We start from the raw sequence: 24,832 nt of genomic DNA on the forward strand, positions 1-24,832 counted from the left end.
TTTGTGAATTGTTTTGGAGGAATCCAGTTACTTAAGCAACGGGAGGCTTTTTTCTTTTTCTTTTTAATCGACCACAAAGCACAGATTATTTGCTACTTTAAGCTTAAACCTTGTTTTAAGAATCCTGCAGTCAAGAGCAAATGCACTTAAAATGCTGTTTGGTAGCAATAATAAAATCACTGATAATGAAATAAAAGGGAGGGAAGACTTTTCTCTCTGCTTCAGGCTGGGCATGATGAGTTACAGGAGCACACGGGCTGTCCTAGGGTGTGTGCGTGGGACAGCTGAAGGAGGTGTTGGAAACACATGGGAGCTCAGGACTGGTGGCTAAATATGACAGCAGGAGATGGGTTCCTTGGCCACAGGCAATACGCTTTTGTGCAAGCAAATGAGTGTTTGGGAGAATGGCATGAGGTTTTTATAGAGGTTTGTGGAGTCCTAGATTACATTTTTATTTTAGCCTGGTAGTGTTGGGCTGCGTTGTAGTGTGATTCTCTTGTGCATATGTACCATTGGGATTGTTTGGTTTGGTAATCGTTGAGAGAGTGAATATTTTATTTTCTATTTTTGTTTTTATTTTATTTTTTGGTGGTTTATTTACTGCTTCAAATTTAAAACATTTAAGTGTGAAAATGAATAAAATTTTTTTTTTAAAGGTAATAGTTGAGAGTGAAAAGGTTGCAGGAAGATGTGCGCAGGTTGATTTAAGCATGGGTGTGTTAGCAGAGGTGAAATTGTATGGATCTTCTAAAAGCAGAATCCTATTTTATAGATTTTGAAGATTTATGTATTGAATTATTTATGAATTTTGTTTTTGATGCTGTGCTGTATCCAGCTAAATCCTACCCACAGTAGGCTCACTGGAATTCATGGGCCTATAAGGTAGTCGTGTCCACTAACTTCAATTGGTCTACTCTGAGTAGGACTAGCATTGGATACAACCTACTGCATTAAAAAAAAAATTACTTTATTTTTTTTGCAATCTTTTCTGATGAACAGTGGTATAGAAATATTTGAAATAAGCAAATTAGTAAGATTAGGGAATCTGAATCTCTACCAAGCCTTAAAACAAGGGTTCAGCTTATTTTAAGGTTCCATCTATCCCCGCGACGGGGTGAGCTCCCGTTGCTCGGTCCCTACTCCTGGCAACCTAGCAGTTCAAAAGCACATCAAAGTGCAAGTAGATAAATACGGTAAGTACCGCTCCAGCGGGAAGGTAAACGGCGTTTCCATGCACTGCTCTGGTTTCGCCAGAAGCGGCTTAGTCATGCTGGCCACATGACCCGGAAGCTGTACGTCAGCTCCCTTGGCCAGTAAAGCGAGATGAGCGCCGCAACCCCAGAGTCGTCCATGACTGGACCTAATGGTCAGGGGTCCCTTTACTATCCACCTATCTCTCTCTTTTTTGGGGGGGGTACTTAACTGGCCCAGAAAGGGGAAGACTAGTACAAAGACAATAAAAATACAACCATTGCTCCGCCTACTTTTGCCTCTAGTCATGCTGGCCACTCACACATGGCTCCAAGGAAGTTGCCTAGAGTGGCTCCTCCCACCCCAATTCTGTTGCTTACTCTCTAGGCCCTTGGATGTCTGCCCTAAAGCCTGCTGCTGCACTGCTTGTGCGTCGCCTGGCTTGTAGGAGCACAGTGCTGGTCAATCTTGCTGAGCCTTGCCATTGCCGCACATGAACTGAGCAGGCTCCCTAGAAGCAATGGCACATGGCAGGGAAGAATCAGTAGCTCAATGGTACAGCACCTAAATTGCATGCAGAAGATGTCCCAGGTTAAATTCCCGGCATCTCCAGTTAAAAGGATGAGGCAGCAGATGATGGGAAAACCTTTCTCTGGTGGATATCCTGGAAGAGCTGCTGACGGTTTTGAGTATACAGCAAAATCATATACCGAAGGATTCCCCCTACAAACCTAACCACTTGTTGAGATGTCCAACATTTGTTTTATGTGTCTTCCATAAAATCAGAACTGTGGCTGGCAATGGCATATGACAGGGCTTTATTGGTAGTAGCACCTAGGCTGTAATCTTATCTATTTTATTATTAAATGTACCCATCTCCTAAAAAATATAACTGCCCAAATTTGAAATATCTGATTTAATATTGCAGTTGGTATGTATGAACTAGGTCTATTTGGATTCTGACCTGAGATTAATATTGCCTTTGTCTCATCAATATGTTGGTGTTACCCTTGCTAACCTACACTTATTTATATTATTAAGTAAAGTAATGGTTCAGACACCACATCTTCAAATATTTTATAATATTGAGGAGGAAATCCATCTGGGCTTGGTGATTTGTTAATTCTAGTTTTCTTGGCAGTCTGTTTAACTTCATCTGAAGAAACGGGATTCTAGAAACTGAAAATCATCACTAGAAAATTTAAGAATAGAGAGTGATGGAGAAAAAAAAAGATTGATTAGCATTAAATCCAGTGTTAGTTCTCCTCAGACTAGACACATTTAAATTAGTGGTCATTGGCTAACTTAGGTCTACCCTTGAGCATAACTTGGTTGAATACAATCCTCATTTTTTTATCACAGTGAAGTGATAAATTCAAATTCCAGTAATAAGATGAAACTATTTAACTTTCTGGGGTATTTTAAATTTTACCACCATATTTCATAAATGGAATTAATCTTTCCTGTTGCAAGCCAGATACTCTTGCTAAGAGTTTTCCTGGTTTATTGTCTTTTTAAAACTTTAAGTAGATTTTTCTACTTAAAAATTACAACAAAAGCTATTTCATACATTCTTCTAATGTATAATTACTTGCGAAGTCCCATTTATTCCCCCTGTAATCCTGAATTCATTGTTACTATGTGTACTGCTTTCTTATTTATGAAATTAATTGTTCCTCAAGCACAACCCTCAGTTGTTTTTAAAATTTAAGGTATCCTTTTAGAACAACTCTGATAACTGCTTTATTTACATCCCATATATTTGAACAGTTTACATCAGGGGTGACATTCATTTGAAAAAAATATTGTAGAGAACTCTACAATAATTGCTTTATGCCTCCACTGTTTAAATAGTATTTTCTGAGAAAACGTCAGTGAGATTGGGATGCGACCAAAAGTCATTAGGTAAATTTTATTCTTTGAAACCTTTAAAACTAAAATGGGTGAAATAACAACAACAAAAATAACGCACTATCCTTGTAAGAGTTGCTTGGTCAATAATAAAAAGTCAAAGTTTAACATTAGCATTAAAGAATATTCATGCATCAATTAGATGGTTGTTGAAGTTCTTTCCTAACTTTTATACTGGATTCCATTAAAGTAATCGTTTTTCCTTAAGAAAGTTCTCCAAGTTTCTTGATAAAGGGATGTTAAACAACTTCTTGATCAGAATTTGGGGCACACAAATCAGCCAGTGTCATATCCTGCCTTGCTATTTTAACAATAATACACCATTCCTCGTGATTTCATATTTCCTCTTGGACTACCAAGTATTTATTTTGTAAGATAATAGCAACACACCTTTTTCTTCTTCAGTGACACCAGATAATTGCCTACCTTCCTAATAAAGTCTAAACCTTATTATTGTTTAATAAAGGCATTTAACTGGAAGGGACTACTCAAGTGATAACCAATTCTCCCATCTTAATGTTACACATCCTTAGGGTGCTTCCCAGGCTACACCCTTCACCAGTTTTGTTTCTTGAACCCTCCTCACGTGCTTTTCCTTGGCTGGAATTTGCCCTTGAGCTGTGTTAGTATCTCTCATTTGTAGTTCTGTGTAGTTGAAATGTATCCTACTGTTTTCTATTCATTTTTTTTATTATTATTTTGCCTCTGGCTCTACCTAACACTAGTATACAAACCCTGGAAGGTTGCCTACAAGGGAATATGGCTCTTGGGGCTTAAAAAAAACAAAAAGCAAAGCAAGCTTTGCAAACCCTGATGTAGTGCTTTGCTGTAGGGTTCAATGCATTTCACATTCATGAACTCTGTAATCCTTGTAACAGCCGTGTAAGGCAATTGGGGTATTTTTATTCCTAGCTCAGTATCTTAACCACTCTGCAGCATTAGCATTAGCTCTCTTTACTACTGTACTAGCTCTTGCACACAGAATGGAAACTTCTTGACCTCCCTGCCACCAATCCACCACTGTAATGTGAAACAGCACCTCTGGATTATGCAAAAATGGGTTGATGCAGATAGAATCTTACACACTCTAACTAACAGATGTGCTCCTCTAGCCTAAGTTATCTCCAATCCTATGCAGTGCATTTTAAAATGTTTGGCAGTCACTCAAAATCCCCAAATTGTTGGAGTAATACATGCACTACCCACAAAGTAAAAATATGAGACAAGAAATGGCAAATGACTTTTCTCAAGCGAGAAATACTGCTTTTCCATTTCAGTGTGACTAGCTAATAACATTGCTGCAATCAGATGTCTCCTCCCAACTGATACTTCTTGAATGCAAAAAAAAAAAACCCTGCTGTGAAGGAAAAAAGAAAAAGAGAGGACTGCATAGGTATTTGGTTTTAAGCCCAGTGGCCAAATGCAGCCCTCCAACCCTCTCTATCCAGCCCCCAACCTTCTCCCCTGGCCAAATTCCTTTCCTCCAGGCACACCCTACACCAGACCTACTCCATGCCCTCCTTGAGTCTGTTACTGGCTGTAATGTCTCCTTGAACTGTGACAGTGCCTCTTGCTTTGCTTGATGGAGAAGTGTCAGAAACCTCTGGCTTTGCCTACTGTTGAAAGGTAAGTCTCACATCCATCGCTCCACTCATGTTTTGGGAGGTTGCCCATAAGGAAATAAGGCCCAAAGGCTGTAGGCATTTTCCCACCCCTGCTTTAAAGCATCTGTCCCACATCCTTTCCCCTCCTCTCCTCCACTGGGGCTGCAGTGCAAGGTGGGTGGAAAAGTTAACTCTTTCCCTGACAAGCATTTTCTGGATGAAAACTGCCCACTTCTGCAGCTGCTATTTGACCTGGAAGCTGTTAACCACTCAGCTTTCTTGCAGCAAGGTGGAAACATTGAGTGCTGGCTCTGCAAGCATCGGAAAATGATCAGGGCCAAAAAATTCACCTCTGGCTGCATCCAAATAAAATATTGTTCTCCTATAAGACCATCTTATAGTGAGTGGCTTAGCTTGTCTGAGTCATTTACAGCTTGTTGCTCTGCTAAAACCATTAACCAATGTAGCCTGTCTCTTCCCCAGATGCAGTACGTTGCATATGTTGGTGTGGATGTTCCTGCCTTGTGGCAAAGTGTTAAGTCTCAATGATCTTTCTAACTAGGATTGCAAGCAATGGTCCAAACCTATGAATGCTACAAGCATAATGCAAAGTGACTCGCCAAATGGGCTTGATTTGAGTGCGACTGGGATCCATGTAGACAGCTAGATTCCATAGTTTTATGTCTAAATTTTAGTGACCCCCCCCCCACTGAAGATGAAAAGCTTGACACAGAGTCAGGGGTTCATAGGAAACTGCCTTATACTGTGCCAGATCATTGGTCCATCTAGCTCCATATTGTCTACACTGACAGGCAATGGCTCTTTGAAGTTTCAGACAGAGTTTAAACATAGGGCCTAATTGTGGTCACCTATCCTCTAAATACAGGAAGCTGCCTTAGTATAAGGCCTTAGTTCAGTATTGTCTACTCTGTCAACAGCTTTCCAGGGTTTCAGACATGGTTTTCTTCCAGCCCTATATGGAGATGCCAGGGATTGAACCTGGGACTTCTTGTGTGCAAAGCATGTGCTCTACCACTGAGTTATAGCCCTTCATTAGTTGCTACTGGGCTTGACACTTTACAGATCTGTGCATGCTCAAAAAGGACAAGCATGGTACTATGTCAATACAGTACAGTATTGTGTTTTAATTTGTTAGAAGCAGCCCAGAGTGTCTGGGCAAACCCAATCAGGTGGGTGGTAAGTAAGTAGGTAAATATTACACCAACATCCTGTCAAATTATATCTATTGAAGCACTTCTAATGGTACCTCCAAGAAAGTGATGCTGCTGGTACTAGAACTATCCCAAAACAATTTTCCTGCTTGAAGCAAAGGACAAGATGGCTGCTTAATCTCCACACACACAGCATGCAGAGAAGCCAACTGAACTGGCAGCTAAATCTTATTTCAACGCTGGTGAAGTGACAGGGTCCACCAACACACCTGAGGACAACTTAGGAGATGCATGGCAGGCCAAGTGGCACACACAGCTTCAATCCTTCAGCACCATTCTGCCACCTAAGGCAGCTCCCTTACTCCTGGATTTAGCTGACAGACTGTCAGTGTAACATCTATTTCTAATCAAAGGCCCTTTGCTTGTTTTTGTTTTTGGTTCAGAATTTCAGAACAGGAGGCTGGACTAGATGTGCCGTTGGCTTGATCCACCAGGCTCTTTATACATTCTTATGTTCTAATGCGTGGGTAGGCAACCTAAGACCCATGGGCTGAATGCGGCCCAATCGCCTTCTCAATCCGGCCCGCGGATGGTCCTGTAATCAGCGTGTTTTTACATGAGTAGAATGTGCCCTTTTATTTAAAATGCATCACTGGGTTATTTGTGGGGCATAGGAATTTGCCCCTCCCCCCAAAAATAGTCTGGTACCGCCCCGCTGCTAAAAACGTTTGCTGACCCCTGTTCTAATGGAATGTGACAGGAGGCCCTCCACCTTTCAGCACTGGCCTGAGTACACAGAGTAGAGTACCAAGCGAGGTAATGATAGGCTATACTGCTTCAGGCTATTTTTAATTAAAAAAAACTAAACCCTGCAGACGATCACAGTAGTAAAGGCCCGGGATAGCAATTTTCTCCCTGTTTTGCTGTTTTTTCTTTGTGGGAGCCATTTAAGAAATGTGGAGAACCCTTCAGAACTGGAACCCTTCAACTGCATCTGGAAGTTGTGTGATCTGTTCCCCCACCTCATTCTCTTGCATGGGTAGACATGCCTCCAGTCCAGTGGTGGAGGGGAGACCAGGATGCCAGACTCTTGTCTCCTCTTCTTGAAATAAGCAGAGAGGAAGCAATGCCAAATCTAAAGTTCCTTCGGCTCTTTTCTTGGCTGACGCTGAACTGCAGGAATTCCCCCACCATCAGAAATGTTCTGGGTTGGTTTTCTATTTTTTTTTTTTCTTTTGCTAAGGAAACAGTGCTGATCACTCTCAGCTCCAGATGTTTAGCTATGTGGTGCTGGAAGCAACTTGTGGGGATCGGGGAAGGGAGGGCTTTGGAGGTGGCTTCATCTGCCTCAGGCTGAACCTTGCAGCCTCTCGGAGCTGGAAGCCTGCCATCTTCTCAGAAGCTCTCCCACAACCACACACACCTCCCCTTCATCTCTAGTCCCACAGGGCTGCCAATGACAGATTTCCAATGTTAACCCATTCAAATCACTTGCGCTCAGTGTGTTCAAGGTGCTGTTGCTGAATACTATAAGCCCAGCTTATGTAGAGGAAGCACATGGGAACAGGAGAGGTCTGGTCTGGAGCAGAAGTCAGTAAGCAGAACACAGTATGTTGTGCCAGGTTTCCATGGTGACAAGGCTAAATAGTGAGGTCCTTAGAGCAGGTAAAATGTTCTCACAGACTGACTGAGGGGGAATTCTGACTCCAAGAAGTAAGGTCCTTTGAGAAGGGCCTTAGCTCAGCGGTAGAGCATCTCTTTTGGCTGCAGAGGGTCCCACACTCAATACCTGGCATCTCCAGGTTAGGGGGCTAGGAAAAGAATGCCAAGCACCTTAGAGAGCCACTGCCTGACAGTATAGTCCATCTAGTCCAGTGTCTTGCTCTCATAGTGGCCAACCAGATGCCTATGGAAAGCCTGCAATTCTCCTCATTTGTGATTCCCAGCAACTGGTATTCAGAGGCATACTGCTGCCAACTGTGGAGACAGAACATAGACATCACTAGATGTTAGCCTGCTAGATGCTAGGCTTGATGCTTTACTGGGAAACTGCATTGATCAGCCTCTATAAAAGTCAGCTTGGCACTGCAACTGGAAATAATCTTGTTCTCTATGAATCTGTCCAACATCTAGTTAAAAACAAGAACCTAAGAAGAGGCTGCTGGATCAGGTCAGTGCTCTATCTATCTAGCCCAACATCCTTTTCTTATAGTGGCCATCTGGATGCCTGTATAAAACTCGCAAGCAGGACACAGGGGCAAGAACGTTCTCTCCAACCATGTTTTTCCAGCAACTGGTATTCAGAAGCAATGCTACCTCTGACAGTGGAGGCAGAGCATAACCATCATGGCTAGCAGCTATTGATAGCCTTATCCTTCATGAATTTGTCCAATTCTCTTATAAGAACATCGTTATAAGAGCATCATTACTAAAGCTTAGACCAGCAAATGGAGAATACTCGGCAGAATCAAGTAAGCACTGGCAAGATAACTGGTAGGATGACTTCATAGGCTTTCCTCCCCCAGTCCCCATATTTTTTGCAACTAACCCTTGACTTTTCTTTCCTTCTTGCACCGCAATAAAAGTCACACCTTTGAGCTCTCTGGTAAAGATGTTGTTTCTGTTCCATCAGGTCTCTCTCTTTTTTTGTCCAGTGCATTCATGGGAAGGGAGCCCTCCAACCATGGGATTGGATGTCAGAACCCCCCACCCCACCTCCTTCATCCTCTCCAAATTAAATTGCGCACATCAGAAGGTTGACTTTGGCAAGCTTCATTGGTGACTGCAAAATTCCATTGTTAAAAACGAGGCAAGTGCACATGAAGCCAGAATGAAAGCAGCAGTCTTTCCCCGCCTTGAAAAGCTTAGCACAGACAAAAGCTGGAGGGTAGACAAGGAAAGGAATGGCTTGTGAAATCAAATTTATGGCTCCTAGGAAACCACAGCTATGGGTTTTCCCCCCTCTCATATTTTTCAAAGTATTTGTTCCAAAGTGGAAATAGGTTCCAAAGCTTTTCTCAAGCCCTGTCATCTTCTGCAGGTGTTCTCCAGTGTGTGTGTGTGTACTAAAAATTAATAATGATGCTAATAATAATAATGAAAAAACCCCACCTCTCTGTATTAGCATTTCTTGGTGATCAGAGCCAGAACAGTTATCAACAAGTAAGAAGAAAGGAAATGCTTGTTGCCAGCATTTCCAAGAACAGACTGGGAGAGGAAAACTATGACCCAATGGTGCAGTTGATGCTATTAGTTCAGAGCCAGAATAAAAGAGGGTCAGAAAAACTGCTGCTTTGCTCAGAGGAGGCATGTTTTTCTCCTAACTTATTTCCATATTATTGCATTTATATCCCACATTTCCTCCAGTGAATTCAAGAGGGCATACCTAGCTCTCCCACTCTCCATAATATCCCAACAGCCATGTGCCAGCCCTTCCTCAAACCTGTGGAATTGCAGTTGTCCTATCAGCAGGTCCTTGGGTCTGTGGCTACTATTCCATCTCCGCCATATGAAGCAGTTGGTCCCTTACCTACAGTTCTACTTCTTTTTTACATCTGCAGATGCTGCAGTGGATGTTCTGGACCGTTGTCTTGCCTTGGTAATGGACTAGATGAGAGTCAACAAACTAAAGCTCAATTCAGATAAGACAGACCCTGTTAGTGGGTGGTTCCCTCGACTGGATGGATGGGAGGTTGCCTGCTCTTGATGGGGTTGCACTCCCTCTGAAGTAGTGGGTACATAGCTTGGGGATCCATTAGTTCTGGATCCACTGCTGTCACTTGATGCTCAGGTGGCCTCAGTGGCATGGAGTGCCTTTCATCACCTTTGGCTGGTGGCCCAGCACACCCCACACCCATCTGAACAGGGATAGCCTAACTTCTGTTGTCTATGTTCTGGTAACCTCTGCAACACGTAATATGTAGGGCTGCCTTTGAGGATGGTTTGGAAACTTTAGCTGGTACAGAATTCGACAACCAGCTCAATGGGGCAAGATGGGTTGAGCATATGTTCCCATCTCAAGGACTGTGCATTTTCTATATCTTCTTGCCTGTCCTGCAGTGTCATGCATGAAAGAAGCAGCAAGCAGTTTTCACAAACTTCCGAGAGAGAGAGAGATGGAGGGATGGGGGAGAGAATGATTTAGGCCAATGTTTCTCAGCAAATAGTTTTGTTAAATTTCCTACAGATGTTGCTGCAGCTCGGATGTGATTTACAGAGAGACAAGTCTGAAACAGTCTTAGAGTGACACTGGGAGGTTAACATTCCAAAATCTCTGCTTGGGTACTGGAATGGATGCCAGGATTGTGGGTAGTAGACTTTTCTTTTCCTTTAATTGATTGATGCAATGCCATTCTAATCCAAAATTCTGTCTCTGGGGATTAAATTCACACTTGGACTTCACAGCCCCTTGTCCATCGTGCTGAGGTCTCAATTAGCTGATGATGATCTCCAGAATGCAACCACATCAGATTTCATGAGCTGGTTTAAGGCCAGTGCTCTGTAGCAACATCAGGCTCCCCTAGCTCACCCCCAAGACCAGGATATAAGTCCAGGAGTGAGGGATCTGAATGTTAATAAAGACATGGGCTAGGGGTTAAGATGCAGCCAAATGGGGGCAGGGAGTGGGATCCAAAGTGATTCACCAAGGACTTGGGGAATCCAAGGGGTTCAAGTCAGATTGTCATTTGCTCCAATTCAGTGGTAAAACATGGGTTTTCTAGAGGAAAGCAAAGGGACAGGGACACACACACACACACAAAATTCAGACACAGATTTAAAGCACAAACCTGTGCCTGGAAAGCACAGTGCAACAGGTAGTCTGGATGAGCCCTTAGATGTGGTGGAAGATACTGTCCCATTGCCAGTACTTGAGATTCAACTGCTAGTCAGGTTGGTTTATGTAGATGGAATGGGGTCCTGCCCTTTCTGTCAGGCAGCAAAATGTCTTCATTTGGCCCCGTTACTCTATGGATGTAATACAACACAAACAACAAACGGGGAACTTGTTCGCCTAGAGATATGTGGAATTAGAAGTCTTCCAGAGTAACAAGTAGATAAGTAGATGGTGTTCCTCTGTGAACAGCCACACACAGAAACAACCACTGAAATATCACCCAGCAAAGCATCATCCAACATCACTTGCTTTTGGTAAACACCCGTGTAACCTTTCCTTTCATGGCTTTGACTGGAGCACCTGTCTGACTAGAGTATCTCTCACTTACGGTCTTGGCCAACAAACAAGATGACTATTTATAGTGTTCATAATTTTTTTAAAAACCAAGCCATGTACCTTACCATGGCAACCACAGTGTCCATGCGCTACCTAAGAGACAAAAAGCTTTGCCTTGTAGGAACAAAACACACACAACACAAGTGATGTCAACTCCAGCTTTTGGAACAATTTGTTTTCTAGTTTCCAAGCACCCTGCGCCCCCCCCCCCACTTCTGCTCAATCATGCCACACTATTTATCTGTTCTCTCTGCAATAAACCTTTATTTCCCCCTTTTTAGTGTGTGTCTTGAAAATGTAGCGGGGAAGCAGGTGTACACTTGGGACGCAAATCAACCCAGTCTGATGTATCATTTCTGACATCAATAGGGTTTTTGTTTGTTTTTTTAAACAGGACTTTTGAAAAATAGGGTGGGAGCAAAAACAGCTTTGTTCAATGTGTGTTGGTAGCATTTTACATCCACTGCCATAACCAAAAGGAAATTATGGACATCACTACAAACCACGATGAAGTTGGGGGGGGGGTACAAAGGTCCCCAAAGGCAACATGTGTATGCCAGATTTTGTGCAGAGCAGTAGACCTGGGAAACACCTTCCCCCCAACTTACTAAAGCCCAATTTGGAGACTCTTCTGGAACTTCCAGCTGGGTTTAGATGTTGCCTTTTGATGTTCAGTGCTTAGATAGTTTGTGTGCACTGGGTGTGGGGCCCAGCTTTAGGCTGGTGGGGTCAACTTTGTTTTTTCCTAATAGAACCCCAAAACCCACTAGTGAAAGCCAGCTGCAAAGTGGTGGCATGGGGGAAGGAGCCAGCTTCTGACTGCACCTCACATGCCATACACTGAAATGTGTACAAATCACGCTCAAGTTGCAGCAGATTGGGGATTCTAAAAGCCAAAATTAGACAGAAGAAAAGGCATTTCACTCTTGATATTGATAAACAACTGAGAATTAGAAACCTTTGCTAATTTCCAATTCATACAGTGAATTTCTTTAACAATATAGGAAGGCATCATTTCCCTTCTGCTCTGCATTGATCACATGCAGCACTGTTTCTGTTTTGCTGCACTTCACCTTCCGTCAAAAACTACGTTGTTTGTTTCACTGGCCACTGTACTAAAATTATGCAACTTGCGTAATTTATGTAATTAATACATGAATTATGCAATTATATTGTGATTACGTTATTTCAGCCCATTCATTTAAGTGCGAACAAAACACTATACTACAAAATGCTGTTAGTTACACACTGTTTACAGACTGAAAGCAGCAACGACAGCAGAAAATTCTGATTGTATTCAATGTATTGATTTCCATTATAGACATGGGACAAATAAGCAAACTTGGGCAATTTCTGCTCCCGTTTTTGTTCGAATTCTTTGACATCCCTACCAGTAGATACCAATTTACCTTCAGCTCAGACCTGGCTTGCAGGATTGGCTACCCCTGATGAGCATATCCACCCATTAGTTTCTCCAGTTCCATTGGCTAATTAAACAATTTATGGCCTTTTAAACTGTGGTCAGGGTGGTGGTGGTATTAATTTTGTTTGTTACTATGGTATGTATTTTTGTGTTTTTATATTGTAAGACATCCTGTGAATCTCAGATGAAGGGCAGTATAGATATTTTAACAACAACAACAACAACAACAACAACAACAACAACAATGCTTGGCAGGACCACATTAGTAGGGGCCGTGTGCGTGCTGAAGTGAAAAATAGAAGGCTTCTTTTGGAAAGTATGGAGAAAACTACCTATGCCCTGCCCCTAGCCAGGACGTGGGGTGCAGGGGAAATGTAATTGCATTTTTTATGAAGGCTGCAATGCTTCAAAATATCAGACAGATCCCAGCTGTGTTGTACCAGTTAAATGCTGCCAACAGATCCAAGTTCTAACCCCAGTGAGAAGAGAACTGCTGTTATCTCTCACAGCAGAGTCCTATTATTGCCATGGGTCTAACTATGCTAGAAAGGAGCAGTTCCCTGGGATCTGGGATGGATTAGTCTGGATAGCATCCAGGGTGATGCCAGACCTCATCATGGGCTGACAGAGCCCTCATTGTGCTGAGAATGCAGATTTAAGCCAAGATTTGCAATACTATTATTTTTTTGAGGGGAGAAATGGAGAGATAAAGGAGGGGATCTAATGAGAAAGAAAAGTGAGAAGGATAATAACGCTAAGGAAGGCTGGGCATAGTAAGAGTAACATAAAGTAACTTGAAAACATTTTCATGAGTGTGTTTTCTTTCTTTGTGGTGATTTTGATCCCCATTTTATCTCTTTTATGCTACAAAAAATGATATTTTCCCATGCCTGGGTTAAACATCCCCCAAATGGTTTTAGGACAAGTCTGCATAGAATATTTGAACAAAATCTGTAGACTAAAACCGCTTAATTTTTACTAGCCTTTGCCTGGTGCACTTTCTGTTCTACATGGTGATTGGCTGAATTTGAATCAGACTTGATTTTCACATTAAATCAAAAAGTGCTCTTCCAGCACACCCTGAATTCCTGGTTATTTCACTTAACCTGTTCATGTCTAAAGCAGGGTTGTGTATGTCCCAGACAAATGCAAATTGCACTACTCTACCCCAATGCTGGGACATGGGTGGCGCTGTGGTCTAAACCACAGAGTCTAGGGCTTGCCGATCGGAAGGTTGGTGGTTCAAATCCCAGCAACGGGGTGAGCTCCCGTTGCTCGGTCCCAGCTCCTGCCAACCTAGCAGTTTGAAAGCATATCAAAGTGCTCCGGCAGGAAGGTAAACGGTGTTTCTGTGCGCTGCTCTGGTTCACCAGAAGCAGCTTAGTCATGCTGGCCACATGACCCGGAAGCTGTACGCTGACTCCCTCGACCACTAAAGCGAGATGAGCGCAGTAACCCCCGAGTCGTCTGCGACTGGACCTAACAGTCGGGGTCCCTTTACCTTTACTGTACCTTTACCCCAATGCTACAATAGCTTCCTGACTTGGATTCTGTACCTTATGCCACGTTTTGGAGATTTGTTTGTGTGTGTTCGCACGTGCAAATGCGTGCTCTGATGGAATTGTGAACTCTACAGCCATCTGTAATCATAATTCTGAAAGGTTGTTTTTTTAAAGCATTTGTTTGCTGGTCTTGAGTCCATCCTGCCTTATGGCCTCTGAGTGTGGTCAAACAAGGCCCTAAATGCATCTTTATCAGAGACAGCTGCTCAGCTGTGGGGGTGAGGAGTAGGGAGTCAGGAAGCTGATAGGAGCTGGCAGAGGACGGGGCAGTTATTCAGACCAAAGACTAGTGTAAACCATTGCTTACTTTATTTACTTTTAACATTTACTAATAATGTGTTTTTAACTTAATCGGTCTCCTCTTGAAGAACGTATTTTAACAGCCTTTGGCAAAAAGCAACATGTCACTACTATGTCCATCCTGCAGTAAATGCCAGGAACGTATGTCAGGTTTCCATCACACTTCTCAGATTTGGTCTTCTAAACAATCAGGAAAAAAGGAGCAAGGGGTATGCAATGAAGAGCAGCTATTTCTAGTCTCCAGAGAGTGTGCAGAGCATTCTGGGATATATGCGTTTGTGTGCGTGCGCATGCCTGTGAGAGAAAGCACCATCATATTACAGACAGATAAAACCAGGAGTGCTAAACCTAGCTTCTGTCAACCTTCTATCCAGTGTCCTTCCCAAATTAATCTCCTCTTTGGATAATATATTGACTGCTTAGTCTTGCAGAATCTATTGCATACTTTTTGAAGGTTGTGTATGTACTGGAAAATGCTAAGAGATGGCATTGCACGTCATTTGGTCTGTCAGTCTCTCTCTGTGTACTAAGATAAGAGAAACTAAGATACACAGAGAGCATCCGACCAACCAACCAACAAACCCTGCAATGCTATCTCTTAGTATTTTCCAGTACCATGTCGGATATATTATTTAAGGTTAGATTAAATTGCAAAAAAACTGCAAAAGCATATATTTAAAAGCAGAAGGTTGGCTATGCATCCCTAGCACATATGTCTGTTTCACTGATTAATCATCATCATAATCATCAGCATTTATTTATTAGATTTATACTCCAGCTTCTGAATGCACCTAATGTTAAATAGCATCACATTAGTTTATGTGTATTCATGGGAAACCCGGACTAGACATACTGATGGAGATGTGTGAATAAGCCTCTGAAAACATCAGCCTCAGGGAGGGGAGATCCAGACTTAAGAATACAGCACAGGGAGAACTCTTGATGACAATCACCCTCCCCGAGGCTGCTATTTTCCCCATTAGGAAAAACCTGTATGCTAAATGTTGACCCTTCCTACGGTACTCTCTTCCTCATCTTTCTCATGTGTGATTTATATTTGTATTTTGGACAGTCATTTATCTTTTTTGCTATGCATTTGGACACATCTTAAAATACTGTAACCAATTTTTGCATGATAGTTCCTGAGATTAAGGAGCAGGTCCTCATCTATGTTTGGATACAACTGGATGCCATTTGGAATTATAGTGGCAGGCTGAACCTTTCAAAACTGCACTGATTTTAACCACTGATTTAAAAACTGCACTAGGTTTTTTTTGTTTTTTGTTTGTTTGTTTCTTAGAATTCCTGAGCAAAGTTGGCTAGGAGAATGCTAGTATAGGTCTACTATATGAAGTCTTTTGAACTGGGATGTCAAAGGCTGTTCTGAAAAATGCCAAAATGAGGGTGCACAACAGACCACTTCACACACTATGCAGGCAAATCTTGGCACACTGAATAGGGAGTTAGCATATTGAATTCATTTTTGAAGGGATAATCCTTATGTAGGCAAAATGGCACAACAAGTGGAGGATATCAGCTGGTTTAGGGAAACCTCCATGTTTGCAGAAAAATTATTTTAAAAAGAAGTTTAAAAGGGGGCAACCCATACAAAACAGTTCAGTAAGGACTGAACATGATCCGTGGTATGGAAAGCTGACTGCCTGTTGAAAGGGGGGGGGGCAGAGCACTGTGGAATGCAGAAGGGGAAATGGAATACACTTGATAGACGATACAAATGGCTGGAACCCTGGACAGGACCACTCCACACTGCAACGTTGTGTTGCAAATCCCTCAAGTACCTATATAGAAAATTTTATGTGTTAATAATCCCATGTTTGTCACATTTAAGTACACTATAATTATTACTGTACTTAAAGCAATATGTAATTTGTGTCATGGACATTTGTGTACATGAAAGAAAAATCCAGAGTTTTCTGTTTTGTGAGATGAACAAATAAATGACCAGAATATCACAATAAATTATCGCAATAAATTTTGGCAGCTGCCTCTTCCCTGGACCTTTTGGCTGCCCCCAAATTCTTTTGCAGCACCATGTTGTCACCCAGCCTCTATCTTGTAGTTGTGTATTTGCTTTTTAACTATACTTTCTTCTCCGTAGGCATTACTGGTGTTCATAAGGAATTGGGGCCACTAGGCACAATGGCTATGCTATTCCTCCACTGTCAGGGACAGTATGTCTCTGAATACCACCTGATGGGAATGACGAGTGGGGAGAGTTGTTGCACTCAGGTCCCGCTTGCGGGCTTCTGATTGGGGGATCTGGCAGGCCACTGTGAGAACAGGATGCTGGACTAGATGGGCCTTTGGCCTGATCCAGCAAAGCTCTTTATGCTAAATTAACAGCAGCCACACAATATTAGCTGCCAGGAAGATTTGAGTAAATCTGTATAGCTATCCATCAAGTTAATATATATCACCATTCATCTCTCTTAACTGCACTCCCTTCCTCACAAAACACTGGCAGCAGGGGGACAATGATGATGACAAACACAGATGTTATTGCTCACAACTTGTGGGCTGCCACAAGCACTTCGGGGTGGTGGAATAAACTCTTCCCTTGCCAAGTGTGGTTTGCTGCTTTACCAGTTATTCTTTTGTGTGTGCTCATTGGTGTGGATTCATCGGGCTTCATTTCTGCATTCTTTAATCCTACAGAAGCCCTTTAAAATTGGCATGTCTTTCATTGCTAAAAATCAAAATCTCTCAAACACAAAAGGAAATATGTACTTAGAGGTTGTGGATTAGTAAAAGACTGTCTTCTTGGGGGGGGGGGGAGACAGTGGTACCTTCAAACATGATATAACACAAGAAGGGCCCAGACAAAAATGCACTATTCATTCAGCATTCCTTTTCTCACAGCGGCCAACCAAATGCATATGGGAAGCCCACAAGCAGGACCCGAGCATAACAGCAACTCCCCTTTTTAGCTGTTTTTGCATGGATTGTAAGGCAGGTATGATTTGCGTGTCTATTTATGTATGAGCTTATAGCTGCAATAAAGTATTATTATTATTATTATTATTATTATTATTATTATTACTCCCCTTATTTGTGATTCCCACCAACTGGCATTCAGAGACACCCTCTACTGGAGATAGAACGTAGCCAACATGGCTAGTAGCCATTGGAAGCTTTATCCTCCATGAATTTGTCTAATCCTTTGCTAGAGCCATCCAAGGTGTTGGCCATCGCTATATTTTGGAGGAGCAAATTCCATAGTTTAACTATGCACTGTGTGAAGTCAGTCCTGAAACTTCCAACATTCAGATTCATTGAATGGCCCCAAGTTCTAGTATTAATAAAGAAGGGGAAAAGTCTCCCTACTACCCCTTCCACATCATGCACAATCTTATACATCACATCCTCCCTTACCATTTTTTTCTAAAAAGCCCCCAGTGTTGTAATATTTCTTCATGGGCGAACTGCTCCAACCCCCTTGATCTTTTCAGTTTCCCTTTTCTGAACCTTTTCCAGCTGTAAGATATCCCTTTTTGCAGTGAAACAAGTAGAACCAGGGCTTTTTTTTCCAGTCAGAACTCATCAGAACTGAGTTCCAGCACCTCTCAGGTGGGTGCCACTCTAAGAGAATGAGGTGAGTCCCAGCACCTCTTTTTTCCAGAAAAATAGTACTGAGTAGAACTGTACACAGTATTCCAAGTCATGCAGATCTGGAATACTGTGTACAGTCCTGGGCGCCTCATCTAAAAAAGGATACCGTGTCACTTTTTCACTAGAGATGCTTGGAAATTGAATCAGGGATATTTTTGCATTTAAGGCAAACACTCTTACCACTAAGCCATACCTCCTTTCATCATATGAGGCTGTCTTATTATGAGTCAGCCCATGGGCCCAGTATAGCCCATTCCATCTGATAGCAATGCTCCAGGGTCCCTGACTAGGGTCTTTCTCAACCCTACAATGCAAGAACCTTTTAAACATGGGTTAACACAAACACTGAAGTGATACAGTTCCAAAGGACTCCACTGTTGCATGCAGCTCAACTCTCACTTGGCTATCTTTGCCATGACGCACTATTGAGTCTTGAACTGCTCATCCAACACGGCAGAGCACGTTGCGTCTCCAACACCGGCTGCTGCCAGACACAAATATGTTCCAAACAGATCTACTCACCATTCCTCCTCCACCATAATTGCTCAGATACATTTCTGGCCTGTTCAGCTGGGACTTTATTTTTTGAATAATTAAACCAGTTTCAGATCCTCTTTCGATGATGACAGGAGACACTTTTCAAGATTGTTGGCAGTTTTCTGCTTGCCATCTTGTAGTGGGCGATTATTATTATTTTTTACAAGAAAAAATGTACTGGGTGACCAAGAGTTCTTTTTTAAAGAGCAAAGCTATCACGCTGCAAACATGCAATTAGGGATGCAAGTGCAACAGTCATAAATGTAATCTGCGATGGACGTTTTTTGGCCCTTAGTTGACCATCTGCTTTGCTGGGCTTTATTGTCCATGGTTATATGACCAAACTGTTGCACACATGCATCAAGTTTTTTTGTTTTTGTTTTTCAAATGCACAGCTTACATAATGATAAAAAGTAGCAATTGGCTTGCAAGAATAAGAATCACTGGACTATATTAACACAGTATGAATTAACTACAGTTCATCTGAAAGAATATCCAATAGAACCAGAAGTTTTCTGTTTCTTTGCTTTGAATTTCTCATTTTATAGCCAGTTTTATGGGGATCAAATTTTAACTATTGGTGTTGAGGGTGGGGTTATTACATTAATAATGAATTATCACAGCTCTTAAGGGGAAATACCGGTAGTTCACCTGTGTCCAGCTGGGCATTAGTCGTGGTCACATCTTTCAAATTCTTTTCTTCAATTGACAACATCTTTTTTTGTTTCCTTTTCAAAACCCGCACTTTTGCCTCTCTTTGGCATAACCCTCAAGAGTTTGAACGCAGGTGGGAGATACTGGCCTAGGAATGGAGGTGAAGTCACTTCATGGACCATAATTACATACTCTCCTGAAATATATAAAGTAAAGCTGGGAATTAATGTGCAGTGATGGATTAACTGTTACACTATGTTTGCTGTAAAGTAGGACCCTGGAGTGCAATTACCCTGTACCTGGAAAACTACATAGAGACGATCATGCTTTTAAACTATGAATGAATTAGTCAACTCACACATAAGCAGCAAGTGTCACCTGTCTTTCTGTGGCCAATGACTATTGTAACAAGTTTCTATATCTGAACTTGCAAGCTATCATGCACAAGCTACCATACGCTCTAACTGGTTATTAAAAAGCAATACATTTTAATTTAAGAAATGTTACATTGAGGATAGGACACACAACGCTTCTGCTGTCTTTGCAACAATCTGTTCATTTTCAAATGTACAGGCTGAGAAACAAGCACTCAGGAGGCAGAACTAGTCTTGAAGCAAAACCATAGCTCTCCTGACAACCTAACCAGTTTCCTAGCAGTGCCTCAAAACTGCTTCCATTCAGCTCCCCTTTGCACATGCTCTGAGAGACAAGTTTCGATCCACTAACATTCTGCAGCAAAGTGTGATTCAAGGTCTAGTCGAAAGGAGTGCTGCCTTCTTGGTTTAAATACGAAGGCTTACGAACAAAGGACCCTCAGGAAAGAAATTTGTTTGCCCCATTTACTGGCTGCAAAATGGCTGGAGAATTTCAAAGCGACAGGTATCATTACAATATAAAAGTGAATAAGGAATAAAAAGTGGTGGTGGTGGGGAATGTTTTGTTGCCCTAGAAACAGCTCAGTTCCTGTTACCGCTCCTTTGTGACCCATTAATCTTCTACATATTTTGGTGCCAGAATATGTAAGAAAGCTCCTACAAACCTGGAATTTCACAGTATGTGGAAAATCCTTTCAATTGGAAAGGGTTACCTCCCTGGCTGATAACTGACAGAGGCCACTGGTGTTGCCAGGTCTCCTGAGGGCTATGACTTGGGAGCCCTTCTTTATAAAAGAGATCTCTAGCCCCCCCCCCCACTGCAGTACTGTTGCCCTATTTCCAATGTGCTTTCCAAAATATGTTTAACGCGGGTGAAGTCTGCAACAAACTGCCACAGCATACTCCCATCTTTTAGCAGAAGTTGTTGCTGTTCAGTGTTCCAACCAGCCAATCTGGCCCTTCTCCTGAATACGTTAAGCTTGAAGGACAGGGGTGGGGAACATTAGGCACACGGGCCAAATGCGACACTCCAGGCCTCTCTATTTGGCCCTCAGAATTCTCCACTAGTCACATCACTTCTCCACGGACCACACCACTCACTGGCTGTGCGTCACATCCTCTGTGGGTGCTTTTGCCTGGCTGCAATGTGCCCTTGAACTCTGATAATGCATCTTGCCTGTTCAGATGGAGGAGAGAGAAGGGTGTGTGCGTATGAGTGTGTCTCGATACTAGCCTACTGTAAGAGGAAAACTAAATTAGTTCCTCTACCCACTTCCAACTCTACACTTCTATGATTCTATGACACAGAGAAGCCTGGAGGGCAGCTTTTGGTTCTCAGGTCAGCTGTTCCTCATGCCTAGTCATGGATTGGCTGGATGCAGAGGAATGGTGGGAGGCACCAGCTGGGCAATTCCCAAGGGAAGACAGGTCAGAGGCAGTGGATTGGTGTTGGGATGACTGAGTGATCAGAGGGAGAAGAGGGGGAAGATTGGGAGGAGGTGGTGTAGGAAGCTAAGGAGGTAACAGGGCTTAGTGAGCAGCAGGAGGCTGTTGCAGACAGTTGTCCAGAAGCAGAGGTAGAAGCAGAGGCTGGAGAGGGGGGTGGGCAAGAGGCAGATATCAGACAGGGTTCTGAAGAAGCCAGCGTGTCCTCCCCTCCTGCTGCAATCAGCTTCCCCCCCCCAATGCCCTGGTCTCCCAGAACCCCAAGTGGTATGAAGAGGGAAGAGCAAAGACAAACAAGGCGAAGAAGTCTCAGGTTGCTTGAGAAGGACCTTGGGCAGGAGGAGACTTGTGAGAAGGCAAGGTCCTTCAGTCCTCGCAACTGCCTCATTGGGGCAAGACCTACTGGGATGAGTCACTGAGTTTGCTAAGCCTGAGCTGTTTTGTTCCTTTGAATAAATAGTTAACTTCACTGACACCTTGTGAGTTTTTGCTGCCCTGCTCCCGACTCTCGCCTTGACATCTTGCCCTGCACTAATGGGTGGTGGCCTGATCCAATATGGACCACAACAGCAGAACCAACACCATATAAATATATGGGTTTTAAAAAATTAAGAACTGTGTTGCCGAATGCATGTTTGGCTTAAAGGCAGGTCCCTGGTCTGAAAAGGTTTAAGACTACTGCTCTAAGCTACGCCAGCTCTTAGAACAGCTTTTTTTAAATGTTAAGAGATTACATAATGTTAATATACCACCCTGTTAATGCTATGTTATTCACATGACAGCATTGTTCATTTGGTCTCCAGCAGCCTATATAGGCCATTCTGTTGAAGTCACACTAGGATGAAAACTGCCAGGTGCTTTGTCAAATAAAGCTTACAGGTCTCAGAAAATGCTGCCTGCAGTTTGTTGGGTGAGGGGGGGGAACGATAACCCTGGCGATATCGATGGCTGTTCTGCTGAGGGCTGTCAAAGCATTTTACAAATGGCTTAAAGTACAGGACGAAGCAGAGCTCAAATAGGGCTTCCTCTGGTGTGAAATGCAACATTACAGAATGTTCTCTGGCCTGGCAGTAAAGAATACTGCACACAATCTGTATTACATGGGGCTTAAAAGGAAGGAATATGTTATTCCAAGAGCTGGATGGGGGCCAGGACACCTGGGCTAGGAGCCCCCTAACTCGGAGGGGAAATATGCAATGAGATTTTGTCTTATTTTAGATGAGAGTTAACACCTCTGCAACTGTAGCAACAGTCAGAAATGCAAGAACGGGGCAAGGGACTCTGCTGTCCAAGACAGGACGGTGGCTCTGTTGCAGTCTCTCATTCACTTCGTGATGGTGGTAGCACTGCTGTCCTCCTTCTCCCCCTCCCTCTGCTGCCCCTCATTCCTGCTCTGTCTCCCCCCATTGTACTTAAAAACAACAACAACCTTTTGCTCTATACTCCGGTAACCTCTTGGTTAGATTACTGCAATATTTTATATGTGGGGCTGCTTCTGAAGATGGTTCAGAAACTACAGCTGGTGCAGAATTCAGCTGCCAGATTGCTCTCCATGGTTTGAGCATATAGCATCAATCCCGGCCCAACTGCACTGGCTGCCAATCAGTTTCTGGACCCAATTCTAAGTGCTGGTTTTGTACTATAATGACTTGAATGGTTCAATACCTCAAGAATTGCCTCTCCCCATATGTACTGGCCCAAACCCTGCAATCATCATCTGAAGCCTTTCTTTGTGTGCCTCCTCTGCAAGAGGTCTCGAGAGCAGCAACACAAGAATGGGCCTTTTCTGTGGTGGCTCCCCATTTGTGAAATGCTTGCCCCATAGAGGATTACCTGGTGTCATCATTATACATCTTAAGACACCAAGCAAAAATATTCATCTATAGCCAGGCCTTTGACTAATTAAAGCATCTATGGCCTTTCAAACTGTGTGTGTCTGTGTGTGTGAATTTTGTTTGTTGGTTGCTATGCTATGTATTTTTGCGTTTTTATATTGTAAACGACCCTGTGATCCTTGGATGAAGAGTGGTATAGAAATTTAATAAATAAATGAATATTAATAAAAATATGTTTTATACTGGCTGTTGTAGAGGCATTTTGGACTGTTACACAGTTTGCATCTCCATTCTGAGGGGGTGGAGTAAAATTAGCACTGCCCCATCTAAAGAGGGTTTATTACAGAGTGAGCGCTTTGGATTGTATCCAATGTTAGTCATGCAATTCATGTACATGACTCTTAGTGGTACCCCATGGCTTGGATCCACCCGGAGCCTTCCTGTGTTCAGTATTGTGGGCTCAATTTTATGGAACTCCCTTCCAGTTAAAGTCAGACAGGCCCCTCCCTGTTCAACTTCCAGCGCCTACTGGAGCATTTTAATAGATTGTTATAGTTTTGTTAACCTTTACCTTTTCTGTGTTGTATTTTTTTGCACACCACTTAAGATACTATTGTGGTTAAGCAGTATATAAATTGTTTAAGGAAACTTAAACCAATTCAATTCAATGGGTCTACTCTAAGTAGGACTTAACTGGATGCAGTCCTTTATGGCTGCAGTCTGCTGCCTATTGAAGTCAATGCACTTCCATTGAGTTTTACTGGAACTGGGTCGCATTGATGAGAATCTATCTGCAGAAACACAGTCAGGTGTATGGGAGATTTTTGCCACTTTTTCTCTCTGTTTAATTCCTAACTGCAATGCAATTATTACTTCAGTAAACATTTCCGATTGTCTAATTACTATAAATGTTCAAGCTTTTAGAACTGAAGTTAACAGGCTTAACAAGAACATCATGAAAAAGAATAGCGTAACTCTGAACTCCATGTAAACATTAGAGTGTCAAAACCTTCATGTCCCTCCATCTCTTGTGTAGTAAAACTAGAAGGGACAGATGAATCTGTCAATTTCAATTTGTCTAAGTTTGTCATTTTTTCCAGTTTTAAGTTCAGATCTTCACATTTCTGCATCAATTTGAGAATTACTATTTTTAAGTCATCCTGAAAATTCACCAGCATTCTAGTGCAAATTTCTCTTATATACAGCTTTGTTTGCCATTTCATCTTGATATGCACATGTTTACAAAAAGGTTTCCCTAATACTATGTATTTTTGCTAAAGTAGATACTTTTATGTCTGCTTTCCCATACTATATACATATTTGTGCACATTATGCGGTTTGAGAACTGCGTCACAAAATTCAGAGAAGCACAAATTTCCAATGATACCTGTGTTTTCGGTTCACATATTTTTATTTATTTATAATAATAAATAAACAAAAATAAAAATATGCACCCCACCCCCTGAGACCATTCCATAATAACTATCCAACCTCCCAAAATTTTAACACCTCTTGCGGTGGTTTGACCCCTTTCTGTTAACAGTATAAATACCTTCCATATCTCCTCAAGATAATTTCTCCTGTATATTCCCTGAGTTACCTTAATAACACATGTTAATTTATCATTAATAGCTATGTCCCACACCTCTTTATACCATTCTTCCATTTTATATTCACCTTGCCCCTTCCACTTCCTAGCTACAATAACTCGTGCAGCTGTCAATAATTTTGTGAGCAAGTCCTTCGTAGCCTGCAAACTTTCCACCCCATCATAAATTGATAACAATGCTACCTCTGGACTTTCAGTCAACTTTAACCCTGCGATTTCTGTTATCTCCTTAAACAGCCTTTGCCAAAAAGTCTGCACGTATTCTCCCATATTTTCCCCTGGCTTTGACTATTTACCGGTATCTGCCCTATTGTCTCCCTCCCCCACCTCTTTGAATTGATCTTGTTGATCCTC

At 42.4% G+C, this 24,832-nt stretch overlaps 1 long non-coding RNA gene across 1 annotated transcript in view; it reads right to left on the reverse strand.

The window, feature by feature from the left end:
* Positions 1 to 2,251: 2,251 nt before the first annotated feature.
* LOC117050654 overlaps positions 2,252 to 24,832 on the reverse strand; it is a 28,347-nt gene continuing 5,766 nt past the window's right edge. Inside the window, exons 2-3 of the long non-coding RNA XR_004427118.1 lie at positions 19,212 to 19,410; positions 2,252 to 2,383 (exon numbers count right to left, since the gene is read on the reverse strand). This is a non-coding gene — a long non-coding RNA (uncharacterized LOC117050654). The remainder of the gene's footprint in view (positions 2,384 to 19,211; positions 19,411 to 24,832) is intronic.

Source organism: Lacerta agilis, chromosome 8, assembly GCF_009819535.1.
Source record: "Lacerta agilis isolate rLacAgi1 chromosome 8, rLacAgi1.pri, whole genome shotgun sequence".
Classification (NCBI taxonomy): Eukaryota; Metazoa; Chordata; class Lepidosauria; order Squamata; family Lacertidae; genus Lacerta; species Lacerta agilis.